This window comes from Oryctolagus cuniculus, chromosome 2, assembly GCF_051225735.1.
Source record: "Oryctolagus cuniculus isolate XC-2025 breed Fujian yellow rabbit chromosome 2, ASM5122573v1, whole genome shotgun sequence".
In the NCBI taxonomy this organism is placed as follows: domain Eukaryota; kingdom Metazoa; phylum Chordata; class Mammalia; order Lagomorpha; family Leporidae; genus Oryctolagus; species Oryctolagus cuniculus.
In genome coordinates this window covers 7,146,884-7,165,772 of record NC_142868.1, presented here as the reverse complement: position 1 = coordinate 7,165,772, position 18,889 = coordinate 7,146,884, and the positions used below count along the sequence as shown (strand labels likewise).

The window sequence follows — 18,889 nt, the reverse complement described above, 5'->3', positions numbered from 1 at the left end:
AATAAAAAAATCATGTGTGTTCATATACACCTTATGTACAGGAAACTTTATTAAGGAAACTTTATCCAATAGTTTTAATAATTTTATACCTCAAAGTTTCATGAAGGGGCATCTTCCACTCATGTTGTTACCCAAGTGCTCCATATTTTGGAGCACTTGAGATTTTGGATCTTTAGTTCAGGGATGCTCAACTTGCATTGTAGTTTCCACTTACAAGTTAATCCCCACAGGTATGCTTATTTTTTAAGTATTATATTATTTTTAAGATTTGCATTGTTTTAAATCTATTCTAAATTGAATTTCTCTCTTTAATTTTCAGAGTTCATTGTTAGTATATAAAGACAAAACTGATTAATATATGTTCATTTATATCTTGCTTCTTCACGGAATGTATTAATTAGTTCTTAGAATTTTTGTGCCATCTTTTGAGTTTCTTATGTACAGATCATGTCTTCTGCAGAGATAATTTTGCTTATTGGCTTCATATGGATATCTATTTTGCTTTATTATTGCTGTACTTGAGACTTTTAGCAGTATGCTATACAGAAGTGGTGAAGGGGGACATCCTTATCTTGAGGAAAAGCTTTCAAATTTTCTTCCTGAGTATGATGTTAGCTGTGGACTGGTCATATATGACCTTTACTGTGTTGATACTCATTCCCTCTATTCTTAATTTATTGAATGACTTTTTCTTTTTATCATAACAGGATGGGGTGACCCCCATGCTGGCCTGAAGGTCACACAGCGACATGAGTGGCATGAGGCGTTGAGGGGCAGGAGACCACCGCACTGGCGCCATGAACCTACTGCTGTGTATCCGCATATCAACCGGCTGGGCTGCTCTATGCTGGATTCAGCCAGGACCACAGGAAGCTCTGATTCTTCCATCTGGATTATCTGATTCCTACAACAAAGGGAGTTAGCATCCAAAATAAGAGAGAACAACATAGCATTTTCAAGGTGCTTTGCATGTGGGATGGAGAAGGGATTCTGAGTTTATAACACCAACCCACTAAAGGAAAAAGAGAAACAAGACTTTCTGGGAGGAGGAATTGGCCAGGTTGAAATGTTATTTTGCTGTAACCATTTAGCTCTCGTTGTTGGTGGAAAAAAGCCAAAATATCCTCCCAACAAAGTGGTGATTTGGGATGACCTGAAGAAGAAGACTGTTACTAACTAGAATTCTCTATAGAAGTCTGCAGTCAAGTCGTGACGAGAGAATTGTGGTGGTTTTGGATTCCATGATTAAGATGTTCACAGTCACACACAATCTGCACCAGTTGCATGTATTTGAAATCTGCTACCATCCTACAGGCATCTGTGTCCTGTGTCCCTCCTGGCCTTCCTGGGTACACACACTGGTCACGTTCAACTTGTGGACTGGCCAGCACTGAGAAGCCGCCCGTGGACATTCCGGCACATGAGGGTGTCCTAATCTGCATTGTGCTCTCAACCTGCAGGGAACAAGAATTGCAACTGCCTATTTAAAAGCGACCCTTATAAGAATATTTGATACTTCATCAGGGCATTTAATCCAGGAGCCACGGAGAGGGTCTCAAGCAGGATGCTCCCGTCATCTGTATGTCCAGTGACCATGGCACAGTGCACATCTTTGCAGCCGAAGATCCAAAAGAAGGAATAAAAAAGTCTAGTTTGGCATCAGGCAGTTTCCTTCCAAAGAACTTCGCTTCCCAATGGAGCTATTCCAAGTTGCAGGCCCCCTCGGGCTCTCCATGCATTTGTACCTCTGGAACAGAGCCCAACACTGTCATTGCAACCTGCGCAGACGGCAGCTACTACATGTCCCTGTTCAACCCCAAGGGGCAGTTGCATCCACGAGGTCTATGCACAGTTTCTCCAGGTGACTGACGACAAACCGTGACTTGCCAGCGAGTCAGCACCTACCACCCTTCAGTCTCCAGCGGCCGGTGCCAGTGCCCTGTGGGTCTCCTGGGCTAGGGGCTGGAGGGACTAGCCGGGGCCTTGGCCTCGAAGCCATTTAGGGTTGTCTGCTTCCCATTTCCAGTATTCAGCAGACACTCAGAGGCACTGAGCAGCCGGGCCGTCCACGGCCAGGGACCGGGCAGAGCGGGCCGGCAGGTGCAGGCTTGTGTGTGCCACAGAGTCCGCCGCCTCTGCCGGGTCTACCCAGGGGAAAGGAACACGTGTGTGACGTCAGCTCTTACATCACACAGGTTTCAGCGGAAGAAGAAAGGAGGAAGAAGGAAAAAGAAAAGGAAAAGAAGGAAGAGAAAGGAGAAGGAAGAAGAAGGAGAAGTGGCCCAGCCCTGTTCCCATGACCGGCTGTGGCAGTTGGACAGCTCGGCTTGTCCAGGCCCACACGTGGGTGTCCGTCTGTGGCGGAGTTGTAGGACGCGGCGACCTCCAGTCTCGCCCCTGAGCGAGTCCTTGGCTGTGGGGGTGCAGGGGCCAGGTCTCCTGGTTAACTTCTGGGCCAAAACAGCTGCTTCGCTGTGTGTGGGGAGCCAAGTACCTCACAGACCCTGAGTCAGTCCTGGGGTCAGGAGACCTGGGCGGGGAGGCAGTGCCTCCGCTGTCGCCCGCTTCCTATCTAATGTTCCTCTGCAGGAGGGGCTATCCACTAAGGTTCTGGGATGAAAGGCGCGGGCCTTTTTAAACATTTGGTGACTAAAATAGGATATGGGCTCCACATTGTCAATAGAACTTGAGATATATTTAATTTTCTTAAAATTCCCTTTAAAGCAGCTTAATTTTATGGTGCAAACATTTAAAATCTGCATAGCAGCAAGTTCAGTTTTGCCAGTTCCTTGACTGTCCTGTAATTAACTTTGTGGATTTTAATGTAAAGTATGCATGCTACTTTTATGTGTATTTAATCATGACATTTAATTGTGCACAATTATTTGTACTATTTCTCTTGAATAAAAGTGATTAATTTTGTTGTACTTTGTAACTGCAAAGAAAAAAAGGATGAATTATCATAAAAGGGTAAATAATTTTAATAAATTATTTGCATATATTAAAATGACCATGTACTTTTTACCCTTCATTCAATTAACATAGCGTACTGTTATTCTTGATTTCCATATGTTGATTCATACTTGCCTCTCAAATATAAATCTCACTTGACCATATTCAATGATCTGTTTAACAAACTAGAGAATTTGAGTTACTAGCTTTTTTTTTCTTTGAGGATTTTTTCATTTATCAGGGAAATTGTCATGTAGTTTTATTTACTTGTTTTGGGATTTTGTGATTTGGTTTTAGGATAAGCCTGACCTCATGAAATCAGTTTGAGAGTGTTCCGTCCTCTTCAAATTCTTGGAACAGTTTGAGATGGATTAGCATTAATTTTTTTGCCATTGACTTTAATTTTTTTTTTGACAGGCAGAGTGGACAGTGAGAGAGACAGAGAGAAAGGTCTTCCTTTTCCATTGGTTCACTCCCCAGTTAGCCATTGTGGCCAATGCGCTGCCCCCGGGGCACCGTGCCGATCTGAAGCCAGGAGCCAGGTGGTTTTCCTGGTCTCCTATGCAGGTGCAGGACCCAAGGACTTGGGCCATCCTCCACTGCACTCCCGGGCCACAGCAGAGAGCTGGACAGGAAGAGGAGCAACCGGGACAGAATCCGGCGCCCTGACTGGGACTAGAACCCAGTGTGCTGGCGCCACAGGCGGAGGATTAGCATATTGAGCCGTGGCGCCGGCCTATTTTTATTTTTTTTTTAAATTGTTTATATAAGCAGAACAGATTTCATGTATTTCATACTATTTCATAGGTACAGTTCCATGAAGATAACCAAGCTTCATTCCTTCCACCTCTCCTCTGTGTCTCTCCTCATTACTTTCTCTTCCTTCCTTCCTTCCTTCCTTCCTTCCTTCCTTCCTTCCTTCCTTCCTTCCTTCCTTCCTTCCTTCCTTTCTTTCTTTCTTTCTTTCTTTCTTTCTTTCTTTCTTTCTTTTGTGTGTGTGTCTGCCCTAGGTATGAAACAGCTCTGGCCACTAAGTACAAATAAGAGCTAAAAACAACGATCAAATCACAGGACGTCTGTTTCATTCCTACACTTTTTTATTTTTTTTGTAGAATGTTCCAGTGAAGCCATCTGGTCCGGGGCATTTCTTTGAAGAATTTTTATTGCAAGCTCAATCTCCTTTGTCATTATTGATCTGTTCAGATTTTATATTTATTCATGATTCAGTCTTGGTAGACTTTATGTTTCTAAAAATCTTTCCATTTCTTCCAGATTATCTAATTTGCTAGTGGATATTTGTTCATAGTAGTCTCTTGTGATCCTTTATATTTCTCTGGCATCTGTTGTAAAATCTCTTCTATGCTTTCTAATTTCATTTATTTCAGTTGTGTGGCCCTTTTTCGTAGTTTTTCAAAAGGTTAGTCAATTTTGCTTGTGGTTTAAAAAATCCAATCCTATTTTAAATGATGTTTTAATGATTTTTTTTTCTGTTCTTTAGTTCACTTATTTCTACTTTGATCTTTGTTATTTCTTCCTTTCTACTAATTTAGCCTCCCCTTTCCTTTAACTTTTGTATTCTTGAGATTTTTCCTCTCTTTTAAGTTAGGAAATATCATTGTAAAGCATCCTTTTAGTCCTTCTTTTGCTGCATCCCATATGTTTTGATTTTTGGGCTTTTACTTTTTTTTGGCTCAAGATATTTTTATTTTTTACCCTTATTTCTTTTGACTCTGTTCTGGCATGTGTTGCTTAATTTCCACACATTGTGAATTCTCCAGCTTCCCTTTGTTATTGCGTTATAGTTTCCTATCATTACGGTTGAAAAAGAATTTGATGTATTAAACTCTTCTTAAACTTGTTGGGACTTATTTTCTCTTCCAATATATATTCAGTTCTGTTTCAGTCAAGAAGAGTTAACATCTTGGGCAGGTGTTAAGCCTAGTGGTTGAGAAACCTGTGATGATGGCCACATCTCCAGTTCCTGGGTTTGATACCCAGCTCTGGCAGCTAACTCCAGCTTCCTGCTAATGTAGTTCCTGGGAGGCAAAGGTGATGGCTTACATAACGGGGTTCTTGTCATCCATGTCACGGATCTGAGGGGAACTCCTGCCTCTAATACCAGCTTAGCCCCAGCCATTGATTTCATTTGAGGAATGAACCACTGTATTCTCTCTCTCTCCCTCTTTCATAAATATAACTAAATTAAAATGCAGAAGTACATTAATTTTCACATATCTGTGAATTTTTCCACTTTGCTTTTATTACTAATTTCTAGTTTCTGATTATTGTGGTAGAAACAGAACTTGATATGTTTAAATCCTTCTTCAATGTGTTAAGAATTTTTTTTTAAACAATGTCATTCTGCCGCTATTTGGTAGATGTGTTCTGTACACGTCTGTCATATTCATTTCATCTTTGAGTTACAGAAGCCAGCTATAGATTGACTTCTGTCTGGTGTTCTATTCATTGTTGAGAGTAGGATATGTAATTCTCCCATGGTTATTGTATTGCTGCCTATTTTGCATTTCAAATCTGTCAAAGTTTTATACACTTAGGTACTTGGTGTTATATATTTATTATTGTTGAATATTCCTAATGAAGTATTATATTTATAATAATGTATATTGTTATATTTTGGATCATTTTTACTTATAGATTTTTTTTCAGATAAAAAAATTGCAACTCCTGTTTCTTTCTCCCTCTCCAGTTATGTTAAATAACTTTTTACATGCCTTGACATTCAGCCAATGTGTGTCTTCACAGCTGAAGTGTGTCTCTTGTATATGGTATACAGTTGGTCTTGTTTTTATATCCATTCCATCCTTGTATATCTTTGTTTAAAGTAATTTTTGATAAGATGGACTTACCAGAGCCATTTTCCTAATTACATCATCTTTCGTCAGGTTCTTTTGTTCTTTTTTTGCCTTTCTAGATGCCAAATTTTAAGTTGTGTTGCCTTTTGTTTTGTAGGAATAATCACTTGATTTCTTTCTTTTTTTCTTGTATATCTTTTATAGGTATTTTTTGTGGTTACCGTGAGGCTTGAATGAAATCTTGAAGTTACAATAGTCTTTTTTGTGGAGTCGGCCAGCATCTCATACGGTTACTGGCCTGAGTCCCAGCTGTCTTGGGTCCTTGAGCCCCTGCACCCGTGTGGAAGACACAAAAGAAGCTCCTGGCTCCTGGCTTTGGATCAGCGCAGTTCCAGCCAATTGGGTAGTGAACCAGTGGATGTAAGACCTCGCTCTGTCTCTCTATAATTCTGTCTTTCAAATAAATAAATAAATCTTTTTTAAACAAATATAGCCTTTTTTGAACTAATAATTTCTCATTTACGTAGTCACTACACTTTTACTTTCTTCATTCCATGTACTTTATTGTATTCATTACTCAGCATCCTTTTGTATTGTGTATCCATTAACTAATTATTGTAACTATATATATATGTATGTATTTTTTAAAGATTTTATTTTTTTATTTGAGAGATAGAGTTACAGACAGTGATAGGGAGAGACAGAGTGAAAGGTCTTCCATGCGCTGGTTACTCCCCAAATGGCTGCAACTGAGCTGAGCCAAATGGCAGGAACTGAGCTGATCTGAAGCCAGAAGCTAGGAGCTTCTCCTGGGTCTCCCACATTGGTGCAGGGCCCCAAACACTTGTGCCATTGGCTACTGCCTTCCCAGGCCACAGCAGAGAGCTGGATCAAAAGTGGATCAGCCGGGACTCAAACCAGTGCCCATATGAGATGCTGGTTATGCAGGCAGAGGATTAATATACGGCATCACAATGCTGGCCCCCTATATATGTATTTTTAAATATTTGTTTGTTTATTAATTTTGAGAGGTAAAGCTACATAGAGAGAAAAGTCTTCCATCTGTTGATTCACTCACCAAATGCAGGCAATGGCCACAGCTGGGCCAATCTGAAGCCAGGCCAAGATTCCTCTGGGTCTCCCACACAGGTGCAGGGGCACAAGCACTGGCCATAGCAGAGAGCTGCGGGGACTAGAGCTGGCAACCATATGGGAAGCCAGAGACACAGGCAGAGGCTTAGCCCTCTATGGCACAGTCCTGGCCCATAAATACATATACACATATATTCTTTTTTTAAATCTTTTTTATGTATTTATTTATTTGACAGATAGAGTTAGACAGTCAGAGAGAGAGACAGAGAGAAAGGTCTTCCTTCCACTGCTTCACTCCCCAAATGGCAGCAATGGCTGGAGCTACGCCGATCTGAAGCCAGGAGCTAGATGCTTCCTCCTGGTCTCCCATGCAGGTACAGGGGTCCAAGCACTTGGGCCATCCTCCACTGCCCTCCCGGGCCACAGCAGAGAGCTGGACTGGAAGAGGAGCAACTGGGTCTAGAATCTGGCGTCCATATGGTATGCCAGCACGGCAGGCAGAGGATTAACCAAGTGAGCCACAGCGCCGGCCCCCACACATATATCCTTAAAATGTTTCCCTTTTAACTTTTGTACTAAGGTTATTAGTGGTTTATTCTCCATTACAACAGGAGTACACTAGATGAACCCCTTGTTTATCGCCTCCCTCATTGGAAAAATCCAGGCCAAAAGTATCTCTACCAGCACTGATATGTGCTGATTTAATGAAGAAATAGATGTCAACAAAGTGGAATTTCTGTCTCTACCTGTTTCGGTGTGACTGTCGTTTGGGCTGTTTTCTTTTGAGGTGATTGTGATTTCTTAACTGGATTCTGTATTCCCACAAAGTATTCAGGGCATATGTATTTGGGGAACTGGTGTTTCTGTGATTGATGATATCTGATTCCTCCTATTCTGTCATCTTGTTGACATCACTCACATTTTTTCAGCTCCCCAGTGACTCTGATATTAAGCTAAGGTTGAGAGCTACTATGTAAGAGTCCTTAACCTGAGTTTCACTGACCACATAAAGGAATTGCGATTTTGAGTAGGAAAAAATGTTATCTTCACTAATCTATAATTGAAATGCAATTGCTTTTCTGTTATGAACTCAGACCAAGTATCTGCATTACACTTGTGACTTTGCTACCAATTGAGCTTATAAACATATTCAGATTATATTTAAAATCATGCAGATACCTCAAGATAATTTATACTCATTATTATTCCACTATTATTATGCCATTTATGATACCCTCTACTGAAGTGTTGTGTATTACATTAATAAAGAGTCATGCAAGTAATTAAATTACAAACTGATAATATTAATATTTGAGTTATAGTTAAATGTACCACTGATTATTTTGCTACCTTGCTTATTTGCTACATAGTTCTATCATTTTTAGAACGGAAATAATTCATAAAGTTAACTAGATGGTACAGGGGTCTAGATAGAGAAACAATCAAGAACCACACCTCTGTGGCCCACTCCCTTTCCAAATGACCTCAGTTCATAGAAAGCCTTGGCATAGTCAGATCCCTCTTGTCAGCAATGATGCAATCTATGTTGGGTTAAAATTCCACTTTTGCATCTTGCACTTTGTGTTAAAGCTTATCATCTTGAATACGCAGGCACTTTCAGTTTTTCTGCTACTTGATACTCATGGTGAGTTATGTCCAAGAGGTGGTTTGATTTTCATTCTTGTTTAGGGATTATAAGCAAATGTATTTTCAGGAATGCTTCTTTTGTATTATATTACCAAGTTATGTTCCATAGAGCTTCACTGCTTCAAAATACAAATAGAAAAATCTTTGAAATTAGAAATGCGTTTTGAAATTAAGACAGCACAGTTTTATAGTCTGTTTGTAATATCTATTTAATGATGTTTTCCTGTAATCAGGGGACCAAGACTAATCTATTTTCTAAGTTGGAATAACCCCACTGCAGAACCTGTCAGTGTCTGTATTTTCAGATGCTGGGTTACAAAGTTTCCCATCCTTCAAGAAAAACTCTAGCACATTTCTCAATAATTTCTTCAACTGCCTACAAACTGCCAAGTCTGCTGGGTTTGATTTAAATTTCAATTGCTTTTTGCACTTTGACTCACCTTTGAGGTAGTATTGAGAAGTGATGTTACCTCTCTTGGCCTGGGAAATTGCAATACTCTGTCCTCAGTTTCCTTTTCCAAAAATGTTGATATTTTAAAATTCTAATCAGTTTTAGCACCTGAGTGAATAATAGTTAATATGTATTAATTAGGATTGAAAATACTTAAATCAAGTTCTTAAGATGATCCTTATAGCTTATCAGGAAAGCAAGTACTGAAAGCAATTCTATATTTTGCTACAATTTTATTTTTATTCATTCCTTGATCCACTTTCAAATGTTGAAAGACAAGGTTTAGTGTCTTGTCATTTGTCATAAGAAAACAGAGGGAAAAAGAGAAATAACCATATGATCCCCAAGTAAATGATGCTGTGTTTGTACTTACCACATTCTATCCCACCACAGAGAAAAAAAAATCAAAGATAAGGCAAAAATAGCATTTGATTGTAGAGTAACATCAAATTACAAACTAATTAAATTTTGCTTCATTGGTCTCTTCACCTCATTCCTTTCATAATTAACCAATATTTTATATGATCTAAAGAACTGAATTCTCAACATTCCCTGGAGAAAATGGAAGGATGGAAAAAGTGACGTAAGAAAATCATCTTCAAGTTTTCACTAAGGTCCTAAGTTGTGATGGTTAATTTTATATGTCAGCTTGGCTAGGTCATGGTACCTCACATATTTTAGATGTTTTAAAGGAAACTTTTCATGGAATTAACATTTAAATCAGAAGATTGAGAAAAACAATTGCATTTTTATTTCTTTATTTGAAGGTGTTAATAGAGAAAGATTCACCTCACCCAAAGATGGCAAATTATGTTGGTGGGAGACTTTTGAACTCAAACTATAAATCCTTCCTGGATCTGTAGCCTGCTGGTCTACTATGGATTTTTGGATATGAGAGTCTCTACATGAACCCATTCATTAAAATCTCTCTGTTTTTCTTTACACACATATGCACACCCACATATACACGCAAAGAGGATTTCTAAAAGTTCATGGATAAGGGTAGGCATTTGATCTAGCAGGTAAGATGCCAGTTGGGAGACCTATGTTCCATATCAGAGGGTCTGTATGCTCTGTTCCTTATTCCAGCTTCCTGACGGTGGACATCCTGGGAGGCAGCAGTGGTGGCTCGAGTGATTGGGTTCCTTGTGAAGATTTGAATTGTTTCCAGCCCTCAGTTTCAGTCCCTGCATGGAGTACTTTCAGGGATATGGGGAGTGGTACAGTGGATGGAAGAACAATCTCTCTCTTTTTGAAAATGCATAGGCAAATGGAACGAAAAGATGAAAGTAAAAATATAAGCCTTATTTTTCAACATTTGTACCAGATGATACCATCTATTTGATCCATTCCTTAAAAATAAGAGAATTTAAGAACATCAAATGCAGTCATTTATACATTATGAACCGAGGAAAAATGTTGTGTTACTTACATATTATTTTATAATTGAGAAGCAAGAAGAAATAAGAAGGAACCAAATCAGGATGTAGGGTCCAGTGATTTTCCATTGAACTCTCACCAAACTGCTCTTATTTAATGAAAGGAACAAGCAGGGGCATTATTGCAGTGGACCAAGAGCTCCCTAGCAAAATTTTTCCAGCTGTTTTTCTGATACATTTTGATAAATTTATCAAAACACTCTCATAGCATAGGCATGCCATTGTTCTTTGGCTCTCCAGAAAGCCAACAAGCAAAATGCTTTGAGAATATCCAAAAAACTGTTGCCGTGACATTTGCTCTCGCTTAAATATTTTTTTCTTTGATTGAGGCCTCTTTCACCTTGTAGTAGCCTCTACTTTGATAGTGCTTTGTCTTCAGAATCACAGTGGTAGAGCCATGTTTCAGCCCCTGTTAGAATTCTCTGAAGAGATGCTTCAGAGTCGATCCATTTGTTTAAAATTTCAGTCAAGAGCTCTGTTCTTGTTTGCAGCTGATCTAGGCACAATAGTTTTGGTATCCATTAAATAGAATGTGCCACTTTGATTTTTGAGTCATAATTGTGTGCATTGAACCAACTGAAATGGCTATGGCTATGGTATTGGTTATTGTTTATGTTGTTATTCTTTGGTCCTCTTCTGTTAAGGCATGCATACAATTATTTTTTCCTAGAAAACTGATCTGTGTTATCTGTCACTGCAGACTTTATCTTCAACATTTTCTCATCTCCTTCCAAAAGAATTTATTCATTCATAACCTGCTAATTCCTTTATGGGTATTGGCCCTTAAAGTTTTCATAAAGCATCAGTTTCACCATTCTATAATACAAACGTCACCATAAATTTTATGTTTGCTGTTGCTACAATTTTCAAAGAATTCTTGCTGCTCTGACAGGGGCACTTTTAAACCTGATGTCTTGATGTATCCTAAGTCCTCTTTAGATATGGCATGATGAAATATTATACGTTTTATTTGTAGAAATGTTGAAATCCGTTCATGGCTTTTTCTAACACATGTTTTCCATGAACACTCTCAGACCTCACACACTATATACATATATAGCATATACATACTCCATACTCCTACACATGATGCCATGTAAATATATTACTTCATAAACACAATTTAACATGTGATATGTGCCTCGCTGTAATAGTTGAACGTGATCTTCAAATCCTATCTAATGTGGTAGCTGAGCCAAGGTTTCCCGAAGTCACAGTGGGGTATCCGTTTCCTATAACTACCTCTGCTCCAGTTAGTGTCCATTCAGAGATTTCCTCTTCACTTGTCTGCTAATATCAGCCAAAATTTCAAACATTCACCTACACGGGATTTATTGAGTGCTTCCTATATTCAGGTCTTTATTCTTGGGACTAGTAACACTATGAGATGAGAATATACATTTTATTATAGGATTTATCTTCTAATAATAGGCCTAGCTAATTCAAAATTGAACAAATAAATGAGGAAAATAATTAAGGGTGGTGGTATTTAAATAATTAAAGAGGATCCTGGGAGATAGAAAGACATATGCAGATACTGAAAGTTCTCCCAGATGTGTTTATTTAATGGAAAGCAATGAATACTTGTGTTGGATGACATAAGACATACAATCAGGAGTAGAATCAACAAAACTGTAGAGGCAGTGGAGACAGCAAGTCCAAAAGCCTGGGATGAGGCAGAACTTGATGTACCCCTAATGTTGTTGAAAGAGGTAGGTAATTGCACAAGAATCCATCATAGATTATGCTGTAGGGTCTGATTCTAGGATTTAAAATACAGGAGAGATATGAGTCTTCTATTTTGTTTTAGATTCCCTTAAAAGGAAGTTTGTATAGCAGGTAGCATGTTGTTTAAAGTGTTCCTGTCTCACATTGATGTGCCTGGGTTCAATCCTCATCTGCTGGTCCTGATTTCAGCTTGTAGCTAGCGTATACACCAGGAAATGGCAGAGACAGATTGAATAATTGGGTTGCTAATGTTTATGTGGGAAACCTGGACTGTGTTTTTGGCTCCCTGCACTTGAGTAGTGAACCAGTAGACCAAGTGATCGATGGATCTCTCTCTCTCTCTCTCTCTCTCTCTCTCTCTCTCCCCTGTATGTGTGTTTCTGCCATTCAAGTTAGTACATGAATAAAATTACTTAGTGTTCGATATGGTTAACACTTTGTACAAGGATAAAAAGAGAGGCCAGTTACTTGGCTATTTCAGTACATTGATAAATGCTAACTTTAAGGTTTGTTGTTAGCGGTATATCTGTAAGGTATTCTTATTCTGCAATTTTAACAGCTTAGTCCCCAGCATTTCTTCAGCACAGGTGTGCTTGATGATTTACCTAGTGTTACATTCTAAGGAAATAGCCTAAAAATCCTGAGAATGGATTCTTGAATTCAATTAAATATTAGAAATACAGATACAGAATTACCTGAAGTGTGCTATCAGTCTTCAATCAGACTTTAATATGTAAATGGTAGCCAGATGATATAATATGTATCAGTTAAGAATATTTTAACCAAAATGAAAACAAAGACACTTGATCACAAGAGCTTAAGTAAACAGGTGTTTATTGTGTCATGTAAAATGAAATTACGTGATGGTTGGCCATTGCACAGGGTCAGTAGCTCAGCAGTTTTAGAATCAATGCACTCCTCAGTTTTTGGTCATGGTTGCAACATGTTTGCTATAGCTCCAGTCATCATATCTGAATATGCCCCTCTTCAAAACTTATAAAAAGGCATAAAGTGGACTTGGTACTGCTTATCTCAGTAAAATTTATGCCAATTTGTCAGTGTTTATATACTAAGTTGATCTACTGTATATAAAGATAATTTAAAATGAATCTTAATGAAGAATGGGATGGGAGAGGGAGTAGGAGATGGGATGGTTTGTGGGTGGGAGGGTGGTCATGGGGGTAAAACCACTACAATCAAAAAGTTGTACTTTTGAAATTTATATTTATTAAATAAAAGTTTAAAAAAAAACAATAAAAGACTTGGAAAATATTTTAGCATCTACCATAGAACTAATAAAGGCTGGGAAACAACACATCTACTGTGTATTTTATTTGAGGCTTATTCTAAGTTAATATTATAAAATTATTATGTTGTACTTTTATGTCTCTCTATAAATCAGGAAAGAGTTAAAATTTAAATATAGATGAGTGTAGCTTCAAATTTGTGTTCAATCCAAACAGCTTTGTGACCTTTTTCATGAAACAGCCTACAGATTTTAATGTCCTATTTCATGCATTTTTGTATTAAGGAATAAAGATGATTTTATAAAGGACCTAAAAACCTAAATATTACTCAGTAAATGACATTTCCACTTTTTCTCTTCCAAGTATCCATATACACCTCCAGCACCCTGTTCCTATTTTATAAAACAAAGTATAATGCAAATACATGAAAAGGACAAAATGCACCAAAGGACTCAAGCTTTAACTTGCATAAAACCAACTCTTGCTGCAGATGTTTTGCCATCTGTAAAAAGAAGAAGATATACTGATATATCCATTAAATACTTAGAATTTTTGCACCTATCTATTTCCATAAAGTTCATATATCAAGGCAAAATAGGTAGAGAAGTAGAGGGAAGTTATATCCAGGCACATGGGTAAAACAGATTATAATGTAGTGAATTTGACTTTAAGAAGATTACAATAACTGTGAAGTGTTTTTGATCCTAGATTACAGTTTTTGTGTAGTGAGTTAGTTTGACCCCAAATTTCTTGCTATATTAGGTAAGAAGTATGCCTTATTTTAATTTACTGAAAAGAGAAAGCAGCTTAGTTTATCTTGGGATGCATTTTTGTTTTTCTGGAACTGAATTCAAGTGGTAAGGTGTTCTGTAAGTACTACACAAAATGGACAATATCTTTGAATGGGGCTTTACAACAAATCAGAATGCAGTTCAAGAGATTGACTCTTACAGAAAACACGTCTAAACGAACAGGACATTATTATGAAATTATAATTATGTAAAAGCAGGTGTTTGTTGGTCTGAAATCATGTGACTCAGTTATTTTCTTAAGCAAGATTAGATACACTGAGACAGTAGCTGAATGTATAGGAAATAAGTAAAATTTCTTACAAAATAAGAAAATAGCACTTCCCCCAAAGTATTCACAGAGCTTTAAAAAGGTAGATAATTGAAGCTGCTTTTTTATAAATCCATTCCTTAATCAGGATCATGAATGAGGTTATTGAAATCCCCTTTGAAGCTCATCTTATAAAAGGTGACTGGAGTCCCTCTTGGAGCTCACCATCTACTAAGCTTATAAAATAATTCTGTGAACAATATATGCAACAACTTAGACTATTTCAAATTCAGTGGATGATTTCCTTGAAATGTAGATACCCAAACTGGCTTAAGACAAAATAGAAAATATGAACAGACTTATTGTAAGTGAAATGACTGAATCCACTGTAAGATGTGATACCACTTTACATATAATTGTATGGCTGTAATCTGAAAAATGAAAAAAAATTAAGTATGGATTTAGTTGTAGAAAAAATAGGACTCTCCTATGTTACTGATGTAAATGTAAACCAATTCAACAGTTGCACAGAACTGTCTTTAAGATTCCACAAATTGAAAACATAAAATTACTATATGACGCAGCAATTATACCTGTAGATATAAATACTAAAAATTGAAAACAGGTACTCAACTACATATATTTACTTGTTTATAGCAGCTTTATTCACAAAAGTCAAGATGTGGAAAAATCTAATATCCATCAATGAACAATGGGAAAATCAATTATGATACACATATACCATTAATATTACTCGGCAGCAAAAATAAATCAAATGCTGATCTTTGCTACAATATGCATGAATCCCAAAAGAAAATATGTTAAGTGGAAGAAAACAGAACAAGGCCCAAAAGATCACACATTATTCAATTTATATGAAGTATTCACAATTGGTAAATCTGTAGAGACAATGAGGATTGATGGTTCCAAGAAAGTTTAAGAACTGGAGAGTGAGATGTAGTTGATTTACAGGCATGAAAATACTTTGAGGATGTTGAAAATATTCTTAAACTTTTGGAAACAAACAGATGGTGGTTATACAACACCATGAATATACTAAATGACACTTAATTTCTCACTCTGAAATGTCTGGTATTATGTCATGTAAATTTCACCTTGATAATTTTCCTAAACAAATTATTTGAATAGATGTTTATAAAAAGAATATATACAAATGGTGAATAAACACATGAATCATTATTAACCACTGGAGGAAAAAAAATCCATGAGATAAGACTCCACACCCATTAGGATGATTATAGTAAAATAAAAGTATGTATATTGCCAAGAATTTAGAGAATGTGGCACCCTCATACTTCATTAGTGATAGTGAAAACTTGTACAGTTCCTTTGAAAAGCAATTCAGCAGTTCCTCAAAAATGTAAACATAGAGATAGCACCTAATGAGGCAAACCACTTGGTATATTTTAAAGAGAAATATAAACATGTCACATGAAAACTTCGGCTCACATACTCATAGCAGCCTTTAGTGTAGAAAAACTAAAATGTCCATCATTGATAAAGAAAAAAAATATGATATATTTATACAAAGGAACATTACACAGCAATGAAGGTATTTTCATAACATAGTAAAAGAGGTCAGATTTAAATGGCAGTAAATACATCAAATATCCAGTTAGGCAAATCTACAGTGATAGAATGTAGATTAACAATTTCTAGAAGATGGTGGAAAATGAGAAGTCTCAGCTAATGGATTTCTTTTGGGGATGATGAGAATAGTTTTATATTATATAGTATTAATGATTGCACAACTTTGTGATTAATCTAAAAATAATTGAATGGAAACAGCTTCAACATGTGAAAATTATGGTATGAAAATTAATCTTAATGATAAAATTATCAAATATAATCAGTATTAATTCTTTAGTCTAAGAATCCTGTATATCACTCTATACGTTACACATATAATGTATATCATTTATAATTTGTATCTTATGTATAATTTTTAATTATGTATGTCAAAAATATAATTTATAATACATTCAATATATCTATGATATAGTTTATATATCATTAAATAGCATATTTAATGTATGTTATAATCAATATATCAATGTAATTATAGGTAATAATTATATATGTATGAAATTATAATATATAATAATCATAAATGATAATGTAGAATATATATTTCTACATGGTTATGTATATATTAATTTGATATGATTTATAATATATAATATAATATAATAATATTTAAATATAATACATTATTTCTTTGACAGGCAAAGTGACAGAGACATTCACTTGCTCACTCCCAAAATGGTCACAGCAGCGGAGGATAGGCCAGGCTGAAGCCAGGAGCCAGAAACTCCATCCATGTCTTTCACGTGGGTGGCAGGAAACCAAGTATTTAGGCCATCATCTCCTACCTCCCAAGTACAATAACAGTAAGCTCTTTTAGAAGTAGAGTAAGACTTGATTGAAGCATACCAACAGAGGATCCAGACTTTTGAAACAATGGCTTAACCTCCTGTGCCAAAGCAGCCATACCTGTTCTGATATTTTTGAAGAGAAAGATTTTTTTTTTAATTCACAAGTCAAACCTTTGCTGATTGAAACTAAAAACCAGCAGAACTCATTATCTGTATTTACCTGAATTGCATTACCTATTTGGCAATGAATGCAATTAAATGAGAATACTTTCTACATTGCATCTATGAGCGACACAATGACAAATACCTGACTTCCTCCCAAAAGTTCATCTGGGTCCTGTCCACAAACTCGTTCCTTCCTTTCACCTGGCTTTTGCTGGGATAATACAGTTCCTGACTACTCCTATTGGTCTCCATACTCCGGATATCCATGTTCAGGGACAAGTATTGTGCACAGTAGTTAACATACTGCTTGGATTACCTGCATCTTGTATCATAGTGCCTTATTTCAGTCTTCACTCTTCTCCCAATTCCAGCTCCCTGATAATAAGAATAGATGATGACTCAAACAGTTGGGTCACTCCTATACATATGAAAGACTCAGACTGAGATCCACACTCCTAACTTCATCCTGGTCCACCCCCAGTCATTGGATGCATTTGGAGAATGAACCAGCAGAAGGGAGATTTCTCTCTCTCTCTCTCTCCCTCTCTCCCTCCCTCCCTCCCTCCCTCTGTGTGTGTGTGTGTTTACAGCATTTAAATAAACAACAAGTGAGTGAAAAAAATGAATAATATTCTGTATTCAATCATGAGTCCTAGCTTTAAGAAACATACAGTATTCCTGAGGTCACCCAGGACTATGCTCAAATCTCAGCTCAAACTCCCTGGCTGGGTAAGCGCATTGCCAGCATTAAAATCACTGTGATGCTCAGCAAACACCTGTCTCTGTGACTGGTAAAACTAACAGGAATGTGTTTAGCTCTTATCAGAATTTCTGGCACATGGGTACGTATTTCTCACTATTATCTTTCCGATAAATTAGTTCAGTAAAACACACCCAAACCTGTGATGTAGCCAACTCCATGCTGCCTTGATGCTAATTCTAGTCTGTTTTCCCAGGGACTGTAGGAAAACCAAGGAATGCTTTCCCCCACAACTAGGCTGCTTCAGAAGCATGTCCAAATAGATTCCACTCTTCCGAGGGCCCCTGAGGACAAAGCTATCAGAGAGACGCTGATAGAAGGGGAATCTGGCTTATTCAAACAGTTGTGTAGGAATAGTTAATTTCAAAGCTGCAGGGGCTAAGTAGAGGATGAGACCAATTTAGACTTGAAAACGCTGCTAGGGTGAAGGTGGAAAACTGAAGCGAGTTGATGTTTTATTTTGACAAAGGACTTTCATCAGATTAAATTTTCATTTTCCGAATTTAGAACAAAGAACAGCATGCAGTTTTCAAGAGTGGGCCTTAAAACAGTCTGAGTAAAACAAAATCTGCTCTGTAATTGTACCAGCATTCTAGTAGGTATGGAATAGTATCTCGTTTTAATTTAAATTTGCATTTTCTTTTATCTTAATCTGAGCACTTTTTATATGTTTTCTTATATTGTATACTGTTAGTAGAGTATATATTAAAGATGTTTGATCATTTTAATTTCATTTTATTTTTATCTTTATATTAAATTTCCACATAATCCAATGGAAATCACCCAAAGTTATTTGTCAGTCTTACACCGTTAAAATCTTCTTGGAATTTGTGATTTTCTTTTTCATTTTTTTCTGTTTTAACTTTTAACTAAATTTTTGTAAAATAACATGACATTTACCAACTTTTCCATGTTTACGTTTACAATTCAGTATTTTAAGCGTATTCACATTGTGTGCAATCTCCAGAACTTTTTCATGTTGCAAATCTGAAACTCTACACCCAGTAAAAGTTCCAATTTCTCACTGTCCCTAGCCACAAACAACCACCATTGCATCTCCCTTTTTTTTCTATGAACTTGGTTACTCAAGATACCTCATGTAAGTGGATGTATGGAGTATTTATGTTTTTGTGACTAGCA

At 37.0% G+C, this 18,889-nt stretch overlaps 1 pseudogene; it reads left to right on the top strand.

Annotated features, from left to right (window-relative positions):
• Window positions 1-976: 976 nt before the first annotated feature.
• On the top strand, window positions 977-1,882 carry LOC100350068 (WD repeat domain phosphoinositide-interacting protein 3 pseudogene; annotated as a pseudogene).
• Window positions 1,883-18,889: the final 17,007 nt, after the last annotated feature.